Raw genomic sequence first — 8,421 nt, forward strand, 5'->3', positions numbered from 1 at the left:
CTATCGTCTCTGACTTTTATATCTACAAGGTGGACCGAAAGGTAGATTTTTCTAATAGAGTGGACAGTTGGTGAATGTAGTGTTTAAAAAACACACCCATCACTAAACCACCATGTTACTGTCACTGCAGTGCTGAGAATGATCATCCACCCATATAATACCTGGGGGGTTCTGACCACTGAGAAACTGGGGCTTATAAATTATACAGAGAAACTGATGGACTACACTCTAAAAAGGACACCTACATGGTAAGAGGAGCGGATAAAATGGACAGAGTGTTGAAACAAGGAGGCATAGTTAAAGAAGTGGCCACTTGGTCTATTTATGCATTCCTGTTTAAGCAAGGCTTGCAGCTGTCTCTGTGGCGCAATCGGTTAGCGCGTTCGGCTGTTAACCGAAAGGTTGGTGGTTCGAGCCCACCCAGGGACGACAGCAGCTTTCTTTCTGCATCTTCCCTCTGTGATCAATATTGTTCGGTCTAAATGTAATTGTGATGGTCAGTGTATGAAGGTTAGATGGATTAGAGTGGTGCTTTACAGGGGTGGCATTGTATAGATGAATTTTGCATGAACCCCAATAGAACCAGTCATTTATGAGCTGACCACAAAAGAATGATTTCACCTTGTGAAAGAGAGAAAGAACCTGATCTATAAACCCTCATCTCAGCTCAAGTGCCCATTGTTTCCAGCACAGTTAACAAGACTCAAGACTCAATTTACTATGAGGCGAGTGGCAAAGTAGTGCATTGTTCTCTGAGGCCTACAGTTAAGTGTTTTGGCAGAGCAGTATCATAAAAGCAGGTTACAGCCTCACCGTTCCTTGTTAGATTCCTGCACCAACACTACCTCATCAGGAATAAGTGCAGTTTGACAGAATGTAAAAGCTTTCCACAGATTCGGAATCTGAAGCCTATATGTGTTTGTCCTGTGTTGGCAGAAGCTCTGTGTCGAAAACATGGTCTGAAAATATTTGTAGTGCAGTTTGCTGTGCAGTAGCCTTAACCCAGCAGGGCCAGAATTCCCAGAGTTCTGTTTAGGACACATGAGCTGTACAGTTAGCCTGCTGTTTTTCTGTACTCCCCTGGCAGTTAAGATGATAACTCTCAATGGGCATCACTGCTGACTAGAGGATGGACAACCATTCGCTGGTTATCTATTTTGAATTTGGAAAAGCAGTAGACTAGTCACTATTTACCACAGTTACAGATGGCATTCCAGATATTACAAAGAGGTACTTTACCAGTAGATTTCAGCTAGCAGCTAGCAATGGAGGTGGTTGTAAATAGAAATATTTCTGTTGCACTTGCATAATCTTTGAATTGGTTAAATCACTTAGGAAGTATTTCCAGAGGAGCAAATTGTGTTCAGCAGAAAAACTACCTCTTCAACAGGCAAGATTCCAGTGGCCGCTTCAGCCCCTGCCCCTTTGTGCTCAGACTGTACTAGTGCCCTCTTGGTTAATGTATATAATGACAGTATTTTGCTGATCTGTTTCAGCGAGATGGGGCTCAGCTTCGCTGCAGGAATAGAGCTCATGATTTGACTTGGGTTTATATTCATTGCTTTTGGGGTCCCTCTGTGGTGCAGTACTGACCAGAGGTTCTCCTAGTAACTCCTGTCATGCATCATCATAGTGCTGAAAATAATACTGATAGCAGTTTTCTTCATTGTAAAAACAAGGGATTTGTTAAAGACTCCATGGAGCTCTTACATGAAGTTATGTCTAAATACTGATTAAATAGTGTAGTGAGTAATGCCTTAGCTTTGAGTGGGATTCAATTCCTTGCATAGATAGTAACACAGCGCTTTTGGCTATCTTTGGGAGAACTCTTGACCCTGTATTTGGTTTCCTCTAAAACATGATTGCATTGTCAGTTTTGATAAGAGCAATTACAATATGCTGTAAATTAAATTAAGTTTAATTCCACTGGCCTGCTCCTTGACTAGTCTATGAAACCCATAGCGCAGATACATATGGTCAAGTAGGTCATAGTGACGTTCTGGATGATTGATCACTAGGAAATGGAGATGTGATGGTGAGGTTCATAGTAAGTGAGATTACAAATAGTAAAACATCAATATTAAGGAGACTCTACCTAATTAGGCAGTTCCATTGCGTACTGTCTGGTTTTCAGTATAAAATTATGGATTTAATATGGATTAGATTATATTCCACAAAGAGCTCAGTGTTAGTGAATGTGGTTACTGAGTGTGCCTTTGTACTCAGCTTCAAGAAAACCCCATATCAAGGTAGGAAAGACCACCCTCACTGCAATGCTTAAAGCTGCATTTTTCTCTGTAGGGGTTCCCTATGCTCAAATGCAGACTAACAAAAGCACAGAAGCTGTGCCGCTCACTGAAAATGATGGCGCTGATATGACTGAAAATGAAGTGTATGACCAGGTAAACATAATAGAAAGGATAAAGAGTTGGATTAGACAAACAGGGAAGTTTTGACAGCAGGAATCCATAACTTATGTTCCACTCCAAAGAGCTTTGTGTTCACCTATAAAAGTTCCTGGAGTGCTTGGCGAGGAGCTGAAGTGTGAGAAGAACTCAGGGAAATTCCTATATGGGAATTTCTGTGGTCTATTTAGACATAGGAACACTGCCTACAGACAGACGAAAGGAAGGGGAGGAACCAAAAGGACATTTGCTGAGATGGAAACATTCCAAGTTTGTGAAAATGAGTGAGCCTGTCCTTCTCCATTTATCCTGTCTCTTTCATTTTATCGGCAAAGTGATTCTAGGGAAACCCCACGGACCACTGCCTAAGTCCACACTCACTTCCCTTCTCCTGCACTATCTCTGGAGAGATAGGAATGCATGGTTATCTCTGTCCAAACCCTCAGATTACAGCGGGATTAAGAAGCATGCATTAGTGAGTCTCAAAATGAGCTGGCCCAATCTCAGAAGCAAAGACTCCAACTGCACAGCCATGCCACGATCAAAAAGTATAAGTGGGTCAACCAAATAATCATAATGGAGACTTCGAAAAAATGTGTTCCTTCATGATAAACCAAGAGATGTAAATGAGACTGCTCAGTTGTGAAAGAACCAAAAAAGTTGGTTAACGTGTCAATGAGGATGGAAAAAATGCGTTTCAGTCGTGAAGTTGAGGGATGGCATTTTATGACCCAATGAGAAGGAAACTTGCCAAAAAATTCAGGCTACTTCGCTGAACACTCTGTTCTTCAGCCAAAGCCTGAGGCCTCTCCTGCCTTGTCTGTCCCTTCCCTCCCTCCTCCACTCTGCTGTGTGAGGTCGCAGAGATGAGCCCATGGCAGTGGTAGAGAAAAATGATCTCTGACAAGTGATCGTTATCAGCTCAACTGAAAACATCAGCAGTGCCGGTCTGTATTTAACTTAAGGGGAGAACCTGCTGTGTTAGGCAGCTTTGGTGGTCTTGATGTGAACATCATGATTTAGTTGCGGCTGTTCTCTGAAATCAAGTAAAGAGAGCAGGTTTGTTTTTATTTCCAGCTTTCGTCAGGTTGATATTGTAGAATTTAAAATGGCTGTCGACCCTGGCCCTAACAGTAAAACCTACTGCCAAAATATAGTGCCATGTGGTGACCTCAGTGAATGTTGCTGAGACTGCGGCCACAAGCACTTTACACCATACAGAGTTCATAAACTAAAATCTATTCATAATGCACAGAAATTCTTTTTGCTCATCGTGAACACTTCTGCTTGAAGGCTGACATACTCTTGTTTACCTTCAGACAAAGTTATACTTAGATTTACTAACGAGGTGTTTAATACAGAAAGCCTGCTGACATATTTTCTAAAGCCTGCTAACATATTTTCTAAAGATTTTAACTTGGTAAACCAAAAAAGAAAGCGCATCATTATTTCAACATACCGTTGTGTCCAAACGTTTGGGTATCACTGGTCAAAGTGAAAAGAAGTTAACACATCCTCTACAAAGAACACACTGCTTATTTGCTGAAATTAACATATTAGGGAAAAATATAACATAAAAAGTGGCCTGTGCAAAGGTTAATTTTACTTTTTTAAGTCACTTCACTTAAATGACAAAAATTAACAAAACAAGTCATCTTTGCTTATGTCAGAAACTTGAGAAACTAAGTAATTATTTTGACTTTCTGTTTCGCAAAGCATGTTGAACTTAAGCTACATGCCATGTGCATTTGGCAGTTGTGCCATACTGTAAAATCCCTGTTTAGTTTTACTACATGCATCTTTGTTCGGGAATTGTATGATTTTGAAAATGTGGTGAGATTAACCTGTTAGCTACGAGCAGAGCACCAGGGATTTTTTTCCAGCAGAAGCCACAATAAGCACAGATGCCACAGCACACACATAAAAAACTAATTAATGATGAACTTTTGTAATGCATGGACGGCACAGCCAAAAGATTTTCAATACGTGTTTGGAAAAGAAATCTGTCAAATCACTGTTTAGGAAAAAATGGCTCTTAAGACACTTTGGTAAGTACAAATTATACAAAAAATATTAGGAATCAGCAGTTTAAGACCTGGTTTCACTAAAGCAATTTCAGTCTTGGAGCACTAGCAACTGCAGCCCTGTTAGCATCAAAAGTAAGAGACATTTTTCCACAGAAGTTAAATCAAAAATAATATAGGAAAGTGTGTCCACTTAATATGCAAATGAGGCAAAATTACAAAACAGCAGTGGCCTTATTATAGATGCTAAAGGGTCATTTTGCCAATTTGGTGAATGGCGACAGGCACTTTTTCACACCACTTTATAAAGCGATGCCACAAAACATTAAACAAAATGCAATACATCACTCACTAAACAAAACACACATATTAAAGTACCACAAAAGTTTATTTGGAGTGAAGAACCAATTTTTCTAATCATTTTTAGTTGATTTCCTGTAGTTAACATAAAATCATTCTCTGCATGCCCATAATACAAAAGGAAAAAGACCAGAGGGGGGCTAAAAATCTATATATGTAAATAAGTATAAAAAAGGCATCAGTCCAAAAATGAATGGTTGCTGCCTTGCCATTATAAGCATTATATATGGCTGTCGCTGAAGAACCACTTTTGATTCCCTAAAGAACCTTTTAATGGAGTGTTCTATGAAGAACTATTTTTAAATGAGATTGTAAAGACCCTCCACATGATATAAAGGGTCTATACTAATTTAAGATTTCTCCTAGATACGTCCCAGTCAAGATCCATTTAAGGAACTTTATTTTTGAGATTACCTAGGTTACAGCATATTTTATTATATTATATGTTGTCCTATGCTGGATAATGAAGCTGATAAAGTGTAAATGGTTCTCTTACTTGTTTACACATTGTTTGCATGTGCTCTGCACACTCTGTACTTAGTACTCAGTGTTTGGGTGATTGCTTGTAATCCATGCGTTTAAATCTCTGGAAGTGTTGGACTACAGCTTGCCGCCGCCCCCTCTAATGCATGGTTTGAGATGAACTACCATTTCCAACCAAAATGTTTTCCTATACTCAAGATAGAGTGAAAAAAAGACTGAATTACTGTTGTTGCAAACTTTACTTTTCAAGCATGGAATTCCGTCTAGCCCCTTATTACAGCCATGACCACTTTCTGGCAGCAGTTGTAAGTAAAACATCTGTAAGCAAAACTGACCACAAATCCTTTTCTATCTCCATGTCAGAAATGATGCAATTAGCAGAGCACTCATTAGCATATTTTAATGTAAGAGAGCATGTCTTTGGCTTCACTGTGGGACAAATTATGAATGACTCACAGGCAATTATCTTGACTGCTGTGCAGTCTGATGACTTTCATTTTCTAGAGAACAATCAAGGCAGATCAAGAGGGCGCTGCTAATAGGACTGCATACCAGTGATGTTGGACTATTAACTCATATGAATCATATTTGCATGTCATGTTGTGACTGGAGCTACTGTGCATGGATTTGCTCATATCGACAAGCACAGTAACCTGTGACAGGAGGCTAAATTTGGAAACCTATATGATTTAGACTAATCTGGAGCAGAGAAGCTTTACCCTTTCATTTGATTTGAGGGGAAATTCCCCAAGTGCTAGAAAAACGTCACAGTTTTGATCTCACCCTGTAACAGCTTTGTGGGGGCTGGAAAAACACCAGCAGTTCTTTCTATATCTGCTCCTGCAGGCATCAATACCATTGACTGCATATGACTGAAACAACTGAAGGGGTTTAAATTACTAGGTAAATACAAAAGCACAAACAAGTCTTTGTATTGGCTGTATGTGAAATAGACAGGTCTGAAGTTTCACAATTACTACAGTGTTACCCAATGCACACATATCATAATAGAACATACATACATATCATAATAGAACACTACAATAATATAAAATATTATAGAATTATATTATATATATATATATATATATATAGAACAGTTGCATCCCTATAGCCAAGAACAGCACAGTAATTGTGAAATAACTTCAGACCTGTCTATTTCACATACAGCCAATGCAAAGACTTGTTTGTGCTTTTGTATTTTACTAGTATTTAATATTTAATACTTTCTCCTCTCTCTCTACTACAGCCTTTTAACAGCAACAGCACTCCGTATCAATTCAGACAGGGTGTATCACTTCAGACAGCTAATGTGCGTAAAATTAGAGGCTACCAGTGACAATGACTACCAGTAGCTGTTTGAATTTGACCAGTTTATAACGGAATAATTTGACTATTAATAAAGATTGGATGCTCCCTTTGGGTTCAAATAAGTAACAATTTAAATTACAGATAACCTTCCCACCATGCTTGATCCCGAGTTTCACAATACATAATTTCTTGTTTGCTCAGCTGACTGTAAGCTTAGCTTGCTCTAATCCTGCGGACGGTTGCTTCTTTACATTTAGAAATGTGTTGTCTTACACATGTAAGTGTAACACGGAGCGAGGAGGCGGATGCATACGCTGAGATAAGCGAGATTTATTAAGGGCAAATCCAGGGTCATAGTCGAGACAGTCCAGGTTCCAATGATCTACACCGAGTTCAGGATGGACAGACATAACTGAGAACTAAGAAACAAACCACAATGACGGTTCAGAGTAAAGACAGACCAATACAAAGACCAGCAAAGACAAAGTGCAAACACAGGGCTCAAATACAACATGGAAAACGAGAGACAGGTGGAAAACAGGTGGATCAGGGGCGGAGTCATGAAACGAGGGGGCTGGACCAAAACAAACACATGGGTAAAGCAAAACAACATGAACACATGGACTGGACTGGGAGGGGCCAATCGTGACAGTAAGTAGTATTTGGTGACTACTCATGTTTATCATCTGTCCTTTACAAACTCCATGCTTTCACACAAGGATTAATCACAGCCCGAGTATCTAAGCCTGGATTAACCAAGGAAAGGTGTTAACCACTGTTGTAAAAATAATCACATCTGTGTTTGTTAAGTTTTGAAATGTAGCTGAAATGTAGTCAAAAAGCCTATCTAAGTTGAACCTGTTTCTGTAGACAGACCACACATCCACTATTTGTTGTAATCCAGCTACTAGCTAATACAAATGACATAAGGTTATTGTTATGCTTCCCCCCCTCATCTTCTCTCTTTCTTTTCTGGTTATTTAGTCCAAACAATTCTTTTTAAGGCATGATTGGACAATCTTGGATAATGCAAATGTTGTTTAAGAGCCCACTGGCAGTGTGGGGCCCAAAGAACTTATTAGGTAGAGCCAGGAACACCAGAGTTCAGTGTAAATGGGCTGGCTGAAGTGCTATAGAATTAATGGGCAATTATGTGTAAATATGCCGTGATGAATTCAAAACAGGCTGTTGGTAGTTTTCATATATGGACTGTATAGACTGGGCAGTAAATGGTATGTTGGGACATAGTATATCAAACTCTTTCATAACGCAAGTTTTCCATGATATGGGCCCTTTTAAAACTTGCATTAACCTGTTTATAACTGTCCACAATCTACCAGATACCTCAAAAATTAAGTGGTCATTGAGTGGCTGCAGCGAGAGAGAAAGAGAGAGAAAGAATAGCTAATAGGAGCAATACTGTGGTTTAGTTTTAAAAATGCATGAATGCAAGCATTCACTGAAAAAGCAACTGACGAACACACACATACCCAGAGCAGATTCAGAGATGTGTCACCCCCTCCCAGAACCCAAAAGAAAGTCAATAGAGGAATGGATAAGCACCTCAATCAAACAAATTGCCTTGTAGAAGACAACTGCTGCAATCATCGTTAATGTTTGTGTGACAGGTGGAAAACGCCCTCCCTGGCGCAGCACTTACACGAGGCGACCAATCACAGACCAGGCCTGATCGCCGGGATGATTGGAGTGGCCTGCGCTCTGGGCCTAATGAAGCGATGCTTTATGTTTTGAGGACAACAGGAGAGAAAGAAAGGCAATCCAACTGCAACCAGCAACTACTTACAGCCTCTACTAAAGCTACACTCGAGCAGGCAATA

The 8,421-nt window shown here is 39.8% G+C and overlaps 1 non-coding gene across 1 annotated transcript; it reads left to right on the forward strand.

Moving 5' to 3' along the window:
* The first annotated feature begins 355 nt into the window (after positions 1–355).
* trnan-guu lies at positions 356–429 on the forward strand. Its single transcript has one exon. It is a non-coding gene; the product is annotated as a tRNA-Asn (tRNA).
* Positions 430–8,421: the final 7,992 nt, after the last annotated feature.

Source organism: Pygocentrus nattereri, chromosome 27 (genome assembly GCF_015220715.1).
Source record: "Pygocentrus nattereri isolate fPygNat1 chromosome 27, fPygNat1.pri, whole genome shotgun sequence".
Taxonomy (NCBI): Eukaryota; Metazoa; Chordata; class Actinopteri; order Characiformes; family Serrasalmidae; genus Pygocentrus; species Pygocentrus nattereri.